The sequence below is a fragment of the Micropterus salmoides genome, unplaced genomic scaffold, assembly GCF_014851395.1.
Source record: "Micropterus salmoides isolate LMB-PRFRI ecotype aquatic unplaced genomic scaffold, ASM1485139v1 Ms_hic_scaffold_7, whole genome shotgun sequence".
Classification (NCBI taxonomy): Eukaryota; Metazoa; Chordata; class Actinopteri; order Centrarchiformes; family Centrarchidae; genus Micropterus; species Micropterus salmoides.
In genome coordinates, this window is record NW_024044459.1 from 13392017 (window position 1) to 13404722 (window position 12706).

Genomic DNA, 12706 nt, shown 5'->3' on the forward strand with positions numbered 1-12706 from the left:
TTTAAATTCTATTTTTTAAAGGTGTGGTTTTAATAAATTCCTGATATTAAACAGCTTTAAGAGTTTTACAGTTGAACTTTAAATGAGCAGCAGCAGGTGGCAGCATTGTACTGAATAAATTCAGGAGACGAAGTGGCTTGCCACCACTGAAGTTGCAACAGAATCGGGATGACTCAGTTCATGCATCTTTAATGATATTCAAAGGAAATAAAGGTGTAGCGTCGTCGGTCGCTTACTTTTACATTAGCACTTGATACGTAAAGCAGCATTACGAAGCAGATATTTAATGCTGTATTGTTGTTACTGTATTGTTGATTTTGGTAAACCAAATGAGCACGAGATACTTGGAAAAAACAGTCGATGTGGTGTTTATTCTGTGCAAAATAAACCTGGAAAGTGTTTTTCAGCGGACCCCTCCACCAGACACGAGACAACTTTATTTCCGCCTGCCTGTCAAACTAACTGTCAAACACGGGCGAGGGGTTGTGCTCTTGCGGCTCCGTCATTCAGGAAGTCCACACCAACTGACAGCACTTCGCAAAGTCGCACACATCTTCAGAGTCGGACTAATTGCCCCCGAAGAAGTGAGTAACGCTTTTCAACAACGACGAGTTTTACACTAAGGTGAGCGTCTGATTCTCTGTTGTTGTGTTGCTGTCACTGTTTGCAGCCCCCCCCCCCCCCTAACGGTTAACAGCTCGTGCTAGCCTCGCGCTCTCAAACTGAAATGACACTTCCTCTTGTCTCAACGGCTAAGCTACGATAGCTGAACGGCAAAGCAGTAAAAAGTGGATATAAATGAGCGGTCATAGTTTGCACCTTAAGTTGTAAGTGACCTCCGTCGCCTGTTTTTGTTTTTTTTGACGTTGTTCTGCTTGTTGTTTGAACGCAGCTCCAGTAACGTCTCTACTCTGAGGTGGTGGAGTACGGAGACCTGCACCAGATCGCCGGGGTTAACGTTAAGTGCGTAGGTTTGCTTTTTAAAGGTCTTGAGCGAAGTGCATGTTTGATGATTGATGTGTTTCTACACCTGCTTCACATCTACGCTGAAATTTGGACACTTAACGTTACGCTGTGAAGTGACGGGGGAGCCGCTTTTACTGTTTGGTTTGTTCCTCGGGGGGGGGATATGGAGAGCAAACGGACGACAGGTTGTAGAGAAGTGTGTCGTTGATGGGGTTTAAAAGGCGGCTGGACGGTGTGTAAACTTGTCCCGGGTGTAATTTTAGCATTGTCATGCAATGTGGGCCAATCTGCGTGAGTCTTGTCACATCCAAAATGACTGTGGTACCTTCCATTGCATCCTACACTGTTGTGAGTGAGATTTTTACTATCAACGCAGAGTCACAATGGCTCTCGGTTGAGACGGTGTAACGTCCACAACACATGACCCGAACCACATTTTACTACGTTACATTTACTACGTCTCTCCGCACTCGTTCACCAGCCGAGCATTACCTGCATCATTGACACTTTTATTTTATTTGCGATTTCGATTGTAATAGTGGCATACATTAATTTAATGCAAATGCAATACCACCACGTAATTCATCTTTCAGTCCCTTCATGCTTGAATGATCCAAGAGGCCATCATCTGCACTGCAGGACGGTGCTTGGTTAAATAACCAGCGGTAAAAGTAAATGTAGGCTAACATGACGCGCTCGAAATGGCAGATGCAGATAGCAAGCTGAGCACCAAAACCCAAGCTGACCCAACATGATGTCATCTCTTGTGTGTAGAGCGCATGAGTGAGAGGCAGCAGACCCGTGTCTCGCTGCTAAACTGTGTCATTTCTTAATCATTTATTTCAAGCAGCATTTAATGCCATCGTATGCACATGCCTGTCAGTCAAATCGACAATTTGTCACTGACTTTTTTTTATCTCTTTCTACTTTCATGTGCAAAGAAAGAATGTAGTGTGGATGAAAAGGCCATGTAAACTCATTTCACACACGTTTGTTTTGAGATGACTGATGTCCGTTAAAGAGAATACGATCTTTTGAAGAATCAAGTGAGTTTGTTTTAACAGCTGCCAGGGTTTCTTGTCTTCTTTACTTCTATTTTTGCTATTATGTCTTCAGTCAAGAGTTTCAGTTTTGCACCATGATTTCCTTCAAAGGGCACCTAGCTGTTGCGTAAGTCCTATCTCTCTGGTTCACATCACCTATATCTAGAAGGGATCCTGTTGACCAGCAACTGACAGGGAACAGAAAGTGTCACACTTCCTTGTCTGTGATGGTATCTAGGGCAGTTCAGCAGTTAAGATCTTGCTTTGACTGTGACCTTTTCGGGTGTATGTTTCACTCATAATATAAGAGGAATACTTTAATTAAGATGTGCTAAATGCTTGTGTCTTGAACAGTTGGACCCCAGTGAGTTTAGCCACATCTGGTCAGGTAAAAGCTTGTTGTAGTGGATACTGTGAAGCATGAGACTTTGCGGAAAAAGGGCTAAGAAATTGAAGAGACTCATTTTAAATAGGCACATAATCAATAGACTGTTGTGGATCAGTTATTATGTTCTCCTCTGCTTTTATTTGACCTTTGTTAAAGACAGGGTGATACAGGTTTCATTACGTAATGTGACAACAGGCTTCCTTTAGAAAAGCAGAGGAAGTCATGAGCATTTGCTAAAGTCATGTCTTTTTATAGAGCTGTGTGAGAGATTATTGAGACGTTAGCCGAGGGTCTTGCCATGATTTTGCACAAATCCCTTTGAGTACGTGTGTGTGTGTGCGCGCGCATGCTGATGGATGCACTGGGAAAGGACACATCAGCTTCTCTTGACAATTGGCTGTGTCTGTGAGAGAGGGGGGGTGGGAGTGTGAACCAGACATGCACTGAGGCCATGTTCACACTAAAGGTAGGTGCCCCTTTGCACACTGGACTGGTTTAAATTGGGATCAAGAAAACATTTTTAGGGCTGTGCCAACAACATGCTATGACAAGAATTTATCATATCTAAGTTTTGACATCGACGAAGCTTTGCAGATTATGTCTCTCTAGCCACTTGCATGGTTAAAACCACATTTTCACCACAGACTTTCCATGACCACTTGAATAGTATATTGTGTTTCCTTATCCAACACACAATGGGCCTAACGCAAGAACATTTTCAAATCCAAAAACTCTTACTTTTTCCTTTGAGGCTTGCACGTACGAGGCGGATTCAGTAACCTCAGTTAACTGCACAAACTTGGTGAATACAGCAACTATTCATGAATAGATGTTTGTGAGATTTCATTATTAGCATAATCGACTTCCCAAAAATCGCCAAATAAGGTTATCTGTTACACTCTTGTTTGTGGACGAGTGTCATTCACAAAAATGTTACAGATGAGTAAAAAGATGACACACTGTCACACTGTTGAGCTTGTATTCGTGCCTTCGGAAATCAGCACACAAAAGCACGACACACAGCGGCATCTGTTATTACATGTCCCGAAACGGTTATAAAATATTAATAATACAGCTGCCAGTAACTTGTGATCAGAGCAGCAAGGGAATGGTGTGACGTAAAGTTTGATGCTAAAAATGTCTTTCTGACGGCCAAGGGGTCGTGACAATCATTAGACAAGAGAATATTATAGATGAGAGAAGAAGAAGTTACACTGTCGGGTACAACGGCGATCTGCAGATTATCTGTATATGGCACTTACGACAGGTCTGGACAACTTGTACATTTTGTTTGTACCTGAGTGAATATTCTAAACAGGAATATGAAAATGTGGATGCCATACATTTTCTTAAATCCCTCCTATGTGCCACCTTGGACTGAATCCGTTCTTTTGATTGTTTCTTGCATGAGGCCTAATATATTCGGTTTTCTGATGATGAGATGCGGTTGAAAAAGCTAGGAGGTGGACCGCAAGGTCAATCATAAACTTTCACACTCAACACAATGTAGTTGGTCCTAGTGACATTTTTTGTAGTTTTTGTAGTCTGACAGCCGAATAAGTATAATAATTCCTACTTTGAGGTGAGACCATTGGTCAGACACAGGGTTAATAAAACCAAGTTAATGATGAAACCTGTGTTGTGTAATTGCTCTATTATGGTATTCAAAATTTTCACAGAATGAGCCCGAGATGACAGAAAGTTGGCCTCTTTTCATTACTGCTACACAGTAAGTAAGTAAAGTTTATTGATATAGCGCCTTTCACAGATAAAAATCACAGTGCTTCACAATGAAATGTAAAAAAAAAAAAAATACAACATAGTAAAATACAATGCATAAGAAAATTTTAAATGCATATAGAAAACACAGCACCTGTCTATGTGCAAGCATCAGTTTGGATGAACCTTGTCCACACTACAACAGAGACTTTTTGGATTAACCACTCTGGAGAGCATGGTCAAGATGCACCATTTTTAAGTAGGGAAAATGCTGGTTTAGTATGGATGGAAGGAAAAAGGTGTGTTTTCAGCTTGGTGTGGGCATGGCCTGACACAACCAACAGAAGTGACATTGGCGGTGGAAGGTTTAACCCCCTGGCAGCAGGCATAACACATGCCTTGCTCTGTAAAGGGGCTTGGATTATCTGGGTGCGTAAAGTTTAAATATATAGTAGAACAGGAGGTGGTTGCCATTCTCGTACACAGGAGCACCATGTCCAACAATACATTCACACTAGCATTTATGATTTTGTACCAAATGAATATAATATGAACAACGATCAGTGCATTTGCTCATATGGGAATTAAATCCACGAACAGCATCCAAATTGCATAGCAAGAAGGCAAAGTAGCATGGTATAGAACAGTGGGAAGGACATCCCCATATTTAGATTCAAACCCACATAGTGGCAAGCATCCAATATGCTGCAGAGTGTTTCAGAAGTCACTAAGTCTAAACATGCTCTAAGTCTGTTGTTCTGCAGCCTAACCTCTAATCTGAATGAGAGAATATGTCCTTGCGGGAGCTGTAAATTATTACATTAACTTCACAAAGAGGAAACACTCTCAACAAAATGAAAACCTCAATTCCCACTCCTCAATCCCAAGAATTTCTTGTTTCTGCAGGGTGTACCCATGACATCATCATGTAGTGAAGGCTAGAGCAGTTTATCTGGACAACAAATTATCGCTGCCCCCTCTGTAAACAGTAGTTACAATTGTTTGTGTGACCTGTCTGTTTTATCTTCTGCTTCACAGCTCTTTTAATGTGCTGCAGTGCCTAATGCAATCTCTTCCGGTCTCAGTTGAATCCTGACTAATTTAAGAACAACCTGAAGGCGTACAGGCAGGCTTTCGGCCTTACAGAACCAGGGGCTATTTTAATTAGCACTGCAAACAGTGCTGTCCTGCTATGACCTTGGAAGTGATGTCTTATCAGAGTATGTGACTCTTCCTTAGTCCCCCTCTTCTTTACTTGTCTAGGGTCATGTGGATGTCAAAGTTAACAAGTTTACCTACTCTGCTGTCGAAGAACCGTGACAGCCCCACGAGTAGGCCCACATGTCTTATGGCTTGCCACCAACCCTGTAATGAGTTTACTGGCTGTGTGCTGCTAGGTCAGCTCTGTGAGACAGCCGTTATGGTATTTTCCAAAAGTTGAAACCCTTGATGCCAGTGACTTGAGAAAGTCTTGGCAGGTTTTGTTTTGCATCTAGGGCAACCTGTTGAAAGCAGCAGTGAGAAATGTACATTTCTCCTCCCTGCTGACTAATCCATCTCAGCATCTCTCACAACTCTCTGCTGAAAGCGACAAACTTTTCTCCACTTCCATGTGATGGAAAGCTGACTTTTGAAAAATATATTAGAGAATTGTCAGTTTAGCTGGTGCTACAGCAGTTTGGTGGTTTATGCCACGGTAGCAGAGCGCATCAAATATTAAAGCACTGCTGTCAGGCTTAATGTTCTGCAGTGATCTGGTTTAGCATGTCTAATATAGGAATGCTGTCTCAGATGACAAGGAGAAGTATGCCCTCCCTACCCCCACCTCTCCTCTACCAGCAGATGCGTTAACACGTACTGCTTTTAATGATGATTTCAAAAGACAGCGGAATTCTGCACTGCTGCAAGATCATGGTCATGTGAAGCCAGAGAGAACCAGTACAGATATTTGCTAACAGGATTAATCTACAGTAGCACTTTATTTAATTACCCAATCATGGGAACTGCATACACATGCCCGTGTTCACAGCGGGTGCATCCTTAAGCCTTCTTCTGTTGAGCATCAAGGCAGTGTTGGTTTGCAAGTCATCCCATCTATCTTCTCAATTTAATTAAATGTGTGTGTTTTTGTTATAATCCATCTGATGGTCCATGTCCACAAAGGACATAATCAGAAGCCGTTTCATCTGCATTTACTTCAGGATTTGATGGAAACTGTGTTTTTGCAACACTGACCATGATAGGAGTCACAGGGTAAAATGTGAGATGGATCCAGTCGCGGCCCAGCAGTTGGTGCAGACCTGAGTCATGGTCTTCGTCTACTGAAAGCTCTCTCGGAGGGGAGGAAGTCACGGCCCGGCAGATGTCTCATTAACAAATGCCTCCCTTGTGAGTGGGCCACTTCTGCTGTTCACTCGCCACTTCGCACTGCTGAAAACTGTCTTTGTCTGACCAGCCAGTTTAGATCTTTAGTGAGAGGTCGGATCTAGCTATGCTCATTGATGTTTTCACAATAAAAATAACATGCACATTAGGCTTGTGTCTGGAGGCACATGCCAGCCTTGATTCATTTAGCAGGTCCAATCTCTTTAAAAAATTTTCACGCTTTTTATAGGCTCGGTGCTTGTGTGACATCTGGCTTTTAATTTGTTTTCCACATGAATTACAGATATGTTTTACCAAAATGCAAACCACATAGGCTGTTGAATACGTCATTTTATTCTCATACATTACATGGACTGTTCTTCCCCCCCCCCCATTGTTTTCTTCCTCAAGCGTGCTAAACCCTCTGTCATAAGAGAGGCATTTTGGCAAGTCAGCCTCACTGGGTGTGGGAGGTTAGTATGAGCGACTTGATTACAGCCCTTCGTTAGGAGCGTGCCTCCAATCCTCTGGCGAGGTTGCAGCTGTGACCGTGAGTTTGCCTTTCCATCCCCCCTCCCCTCTTTTCAACCCCCATTATACCCGGATACATCTGTCTCCAGCTCTCCTGTGAAATCTGCGAGCCTCTCTCTGCTCTTACATGACTAGGCCAAGTTGAAGAGCTTGGGAATTATGGCTGCAGCCATCATCAACACCCAAAGAAACAATCACCATTGCTGATGGCTGACTTGTCTTATCTCTGCCCACCACCACCCCTCCTGGGTCTAGGGCTTAATTTAGCTCAGCAGAATGAAGGAAAGGGCTTAGGCAGGAGTATTTTTAGAACTCCATGGTTTGCTGTAATAGGGGTCTTTAAAAAATTGAAAGTGTAATGTCATAGGCTTACAATTTGCGTCTGTTCTGCTGACACTCTCCTGCATGCAACCGGCTGGGAAAACTCCAGTATACACTGCTAGCTTAGCGGAGTGGTGCATGTCAGCAAGGCTTAGGATGCATGATTGTGATGGACACATTTGCTGATGTGAATGGGGGTGAGGTAATACACTGTACCACTCTGGTCTATTTTGGGAGCTTCCTTTGCTTGCCCAAAGCTCTTTTGTGTCTCACTGTCCCACATCATAATTTGTACGCGGTGCCTTTGGAACATCTTTCCGAACCTGTCTTTCATTTCTTTTTAAGTGTCATTGCAGAGCACATTTTGCTGCTATGTTGGTTGAGCACTTCCACGGCAGCGCAGCAGCGGGCACTGTGGCGAACATTGGTATAGTTTAATGACTGTTGACAAGCTTTCATTCCATAGTATTACCGAATGATGCAGGGCTTTTAAAGGTGATGTTGCATGGATGAAGATAGCACTGAACCCTTGTGGTCTGGCTGTCACAGAACCTGACGTAAAGGTTTGATAACTCCTCATCTGTTGGGCTACCAAAGCGTGTGCCAAAATTACCCCATCCCCCCAGTCCCAAGAGAAACTAGGCCTCTGCCCAAGCTCTGTGCAGTCCTAATGCTGTGACTGGACAGCCTCCATTGGGTCAAGTGGAGATTTGCCTCTGATGAATCTAGGGGAGATTGTGTTGTGCTCTCGCCAGTCAGCAGTGAATCAGGCTAAATGTGACTTTAATTTTTGTTTTTTTAGTTAAGACTGTGACTCGGCTGGCTGAATGTGTTTATCGCCGAATTCTGTACCAATAATTTACAGTTCAAGAAAATGTCAAGGTTATCAAATTATGGAGGTTATGCTATTTCTGTTGAGCAACTGGGCAACTGTTGTCTTGCATTTCAGCCCTCTCCCGTAGATGTTGCCAACTGAGCTTTTGGCTAACCCCTGATTCATCAGGCTGGATGTAAATGGTGTGTCATGTTGCACATGGGAACATACGAGTTGCAGATGAAGGGGGGGGGGAGGCAGGCATTGAGAGCCAAAGTAAGTACTTCTGCCCCCCTTTTCTTGCTTAATAGTCCATGCTAGGACAGCTTTGTATGCCTTTGTGAACCCGCACAGCCCGAGGTTGAACTGAACAATTGTCCAATTAAACTGTGACTTGGAGGAAACTCTGCCTGTCAACACTCCGCCCCACTATTTCCCTCACTCATTCTTAGTCTCGTTTCCTCTCTCACTCGCACACACACACAAGTTCTCGTTATACACAAACACAAATTAACCAGATGTGCAGCACTGCATTGTAAGGAGACCACAAACCCGAGCATAATTGCAGGGATGATATCATTCCAGAGGGCAAATGAAGCAAGTGTTATTATCAGGCCATGAGGGTATCACAGAAGCCGATGCATGCACACACCCTTCCTGGCTTTTCATAGACAACGGCCTTCACGACCCGTGTCCAGCTATTGTTTCCTGGTGTGATACGGGGGGCCATGTCAGATAGGAAAGCCTATTGCACATTCATAACCAGTTCACAGTGAGGGAGCAGGAAGCAGGCCAATATTACAATCGGATAAGATGTCAAGGTTCAAGTTACTATTCTCACCAATAATCACAGGCTGAATATTATTGCTGATACACTTTGTGATCACTGTAACACACAGGATAATTAAGCAGTCCTTCATTGATTTAGCTTTTAAACTATTGATTGCATCTAAGTCTAGAGGGACACAGTGAATTAAGTGTTTTCAGTTGTACTGTAGCTTCACAAATTGATCGGCATTCTAGGAAAATTAAAGAAGCTCCGTCTGAATACTGATACTTCCCCTCACATGGCTGTTATAAGTCAAGGTAATAAACATGATTGAGGACCATAACAGATACAGTAGCAACATCTGACGCTCCCCGACATCCATCTAGTCTAAGAACTTTTGTATTATCTATCTATGCCTCTCATTCTTTCTCAAATACCCACACATGCTCTCTTCACTTCCTGTTATTAATTTATGGCCCTTATTTTTTTAACCAACAAATATTTGCAATATAAAGATTTACCCAATTAATTATTGATTGACTACACACACAGAAGGTACAGGGTTTGGCGGGGCTTTTTCTTCTGATCTGTGTGTACTGGTGAGATCAGACTGCACTGCTAAAGTGGAGGATGTAGTGATGTTGAACATTTACTGGAAGGAACCAGTGACTGCTCTCCAATCCCCTTTCCCAGAGAGACCGGGTGTGAGAGGTTGCAGAAGTTAATAGATCCCACTAGGAGCAGCAAGCCTGAAGAACTAACAGTGAATGTTGGAAATGGAGTGAAAACTAGCTGTATGAATAAAGAAGGCAGCAGGGTGATTAGTTTGGATTGAAATAAAAAACCTGGCTGTTCCCTACACCATCTATATTCCCTCAGACATTACTAGGCAAGAAAGAAACACAGAGAGCAGGGCTATAATGGTTATGAGCATTTGTTAAAAATAAATTCATAAAATCTTTCAATGGGTCTTATGTAGAGCTGTTACGCACAACAAAGTAATTAATTGACATCATATCTACAGCTATTTTGATATATAAATTGTCTGGTGGAGTTTTTAGATCCAACTAGGTGTGTGCTCGTGCAAGTGCTTGAACTCATGAGCAAACAGAATCCGACACACACAAACAGACTCACCTGGAGACAGCTTCACACAACTTGCTGGAAACTCAGGTAAACTCCCACTGCAACGTTACAGTAATAATTTTTATCAGCTTGGGGTTGAAGTAATCCATGCTCGTTGCCTGACAATGTTACACACTGACTACATTTAGCCAACGTAATACATCAGCCTGCTGATTTTCAGTAACTATTGTAATTTGTGCGTCATTCACCGGAGACTCAGCAATGTGAGAACAGCTAAATGTACTGGATGATAAGTATGGGTCTTCCACTGTGGTGTTGTTCTGTACCGTTATGTTGCATTATTGTATATTATGTGGGTCACGTAAGCTACAGTGACTGAGACAGGTTAGGAAGCTGTGTACCTGAGTATCAGATCTAAATTGAACGTTACAAAGCAAACTGCGGCAGATCCGTTCTAACGTTAGCTGACTGCACCTGCCTTGCATCACTATAAGCTAGTAAAAACCATATTTCCTTTGTACCGTTACTAGGGTTGAACGATTAATTGCATTTGCAATTTTATGGCGATATGATAAAATGAGATTTTCTAATCCCAAAGGCTGCGATTACACTGTGGTCACATGACCTCAGGTGTTGTTGGAGAATTACTAAACTAGTCTATTACACGCGAGAGGCGTCACTTGGTTTTATTTTTGTTTGCCAACTTTTGTATTGAACTTCAAACTTGAGTATTTTTTTGCTCGCATGCAGGGATACAGAAAAAAAGTAGGTAGGCCTACCTGATGATATATATTATTTATTTGCATGACTTGACTCAAATTATCTTTCTCTGAAATTATTATAATTTGATACTTTTTCTCTACCATTGCGCATAATAATAATTCATGCAATTCATGCATCACCTAATTTCATCATAACATAGGAAAGAAAGAACAGAGTATGTTCAATCTATCTAATATTGTGTTAGTCATAATACACACTGATTTATTGCTTATCTGTTTAAAATATAATTGCATGTTTAATCGCAATCAAAATATTGGTAAAATCACAATTAGATTATTTTCCAAAATCGTTCAACTTTAGTGCTTTAGTTGGCTTTAGTAGCCAACTGTGGGGTCTCAGAACTTGTGACTTTGCAGCCCTTTGGAAGAGTAACACACCCAACGCAAGAGGGTTGCTTCAAGAAGATTATAATGTTTATTCGGTCTGAAATCACACATCAGAAACTCTATTTGTAGGGAGGACATTAACACAGCAAGCACGTTGGCTGATTTTGCTTTAGAAATCACCCGTTACTTTAAGTATTGGTTCAGGGAGGATAAATCTTTATTTGACAGTAGCCTGGCCTGACCTAGCCAAGGTGTTTCCTGTATTCATGTCTGTTAACACTGGGTATTTTCACAATCAGTTGTTTAACCAAACCCATCAATATGTCACTGTCTGGGGTTTTAAAGACCCAACACACTACAGTTGGCATGTTGTTGCATATTGATTCTTTTTATGTAATTGCCCTGACCATCTATAGCTGTATCACTTATACATACTTTACCAATATGGGTGAGTGCAGTGTTTTTATTAGGGATTTACTTTAGTGACTCATATTAAACCACAGCACTATAATGTTGGTGTTAACCTTTAAGTCATTTGTGTGGGTAAAATCTATCCTCCACAGGGCAGCTATTTTATTTTTTACTCCCCCCCCCCCCCCCTCTCTGTGTGTGTGTGTGTGTGTGTGTGTGTGTGTGTGTGTAAAAAAGACGTTTGGATGAATCAGTACAGATCTAAAAGCGGAAGAGGGAGGCTAAGTTCTGAGCCTGAATTAATTCCCAAACTAATTGCGGGCAGACTTTACAGGGGATAAAAAGCTAAAATCCTAAGTCCTAAAACCCATGGGCCCTCTCTCACTCTGCGTAAACCCCAGTGATGATGTACATAATTTATACTGTCAGTGTATATTTGAAAAAGAATACGAGGAAGAGGCAAAACACAAGGGAAATGACTCAGTGGCCTAGATGCTTGTTTCCTTTTTGGGGTTTCCTCTGCTTGATTTCCTCCCCGTCTTTCTCTTTCATTTTGGCTGATGTTTCTCTCTTCTTTTTAAAAGGCAGAAACGGGAAGAGAGTTTGTATGTTAGCATTGCTTCTCCTGCTCCTTCACATTCGTTAAGGCGTTCTAGCTAGATGAGTCAAATTACCCACCACCTTGCTGGTACATCTCAAGTACTATGGTTATCAAGGCATTTCTGTGTTGACTTTGATACACAAACGGCTCTTCTTTCATACGTAACATATGAGGACAATTTTTTTTTTTTGCCTTCTTCCTTATGAAGGTCTACTAAAAGCCGCAGGCTCCTTCAGAAAATGGCTCCTTGTGATACACTAGTGGTTGCAGGACATTTTTATTCAGACTGTTATGAAGCTGACAGCTCTGGGAGTGCTAGCCATAAATGTATAACCGTGAATCACAACATCCCTTGCCATCCCTGTCATGTGACTGCATGACATCATTGTTTTCCGTCCAAGAACACAGCCTTCAAGAAAGTCAGAGAAGGGGTTTCATCCACCCAACATAGGCGTCTTACATGGGATCCATTCACTGAGCTCAGATTTAGAGCAGACTCATGTTTATTGCTTTGTCTGGAGGGCAGTCAGTATTGCTGTGAATTCGGCAAATCTTGGTTGGCAGATTAAGGAAAGAAGGCCGTT

General features: G+C 42.2%; 1 protein-coding gene across 4 annotated transcripts in view; it reads left to right on the plus strand.

Annotated features, from left to right (window-relative positions):
- Positions 1–226: 226 nt before the first annotated feature.
- Positions 227–12706, plus strand: part of taok3a (TAO kinase 3a) — an 84406-nt gene continuing 71926 nt past the window's right edge. The window contains exons 1-2 of one of the 4 annotated variants that reach the window (XM_038702437.1): positions 227–624; positions 893–963. The gene's annotated coding sequence lies outside the window, so the exon portion shown is untranslated. Of the gene's footprint in view, positions 625–684; positions 828–892; positions 964–12706 lie in introns of those variants that run through there. The other 3 variants (XM_038702436.1, XM_038702439.1, XM_038702438.1) reach the window with 3 other exon arrangements.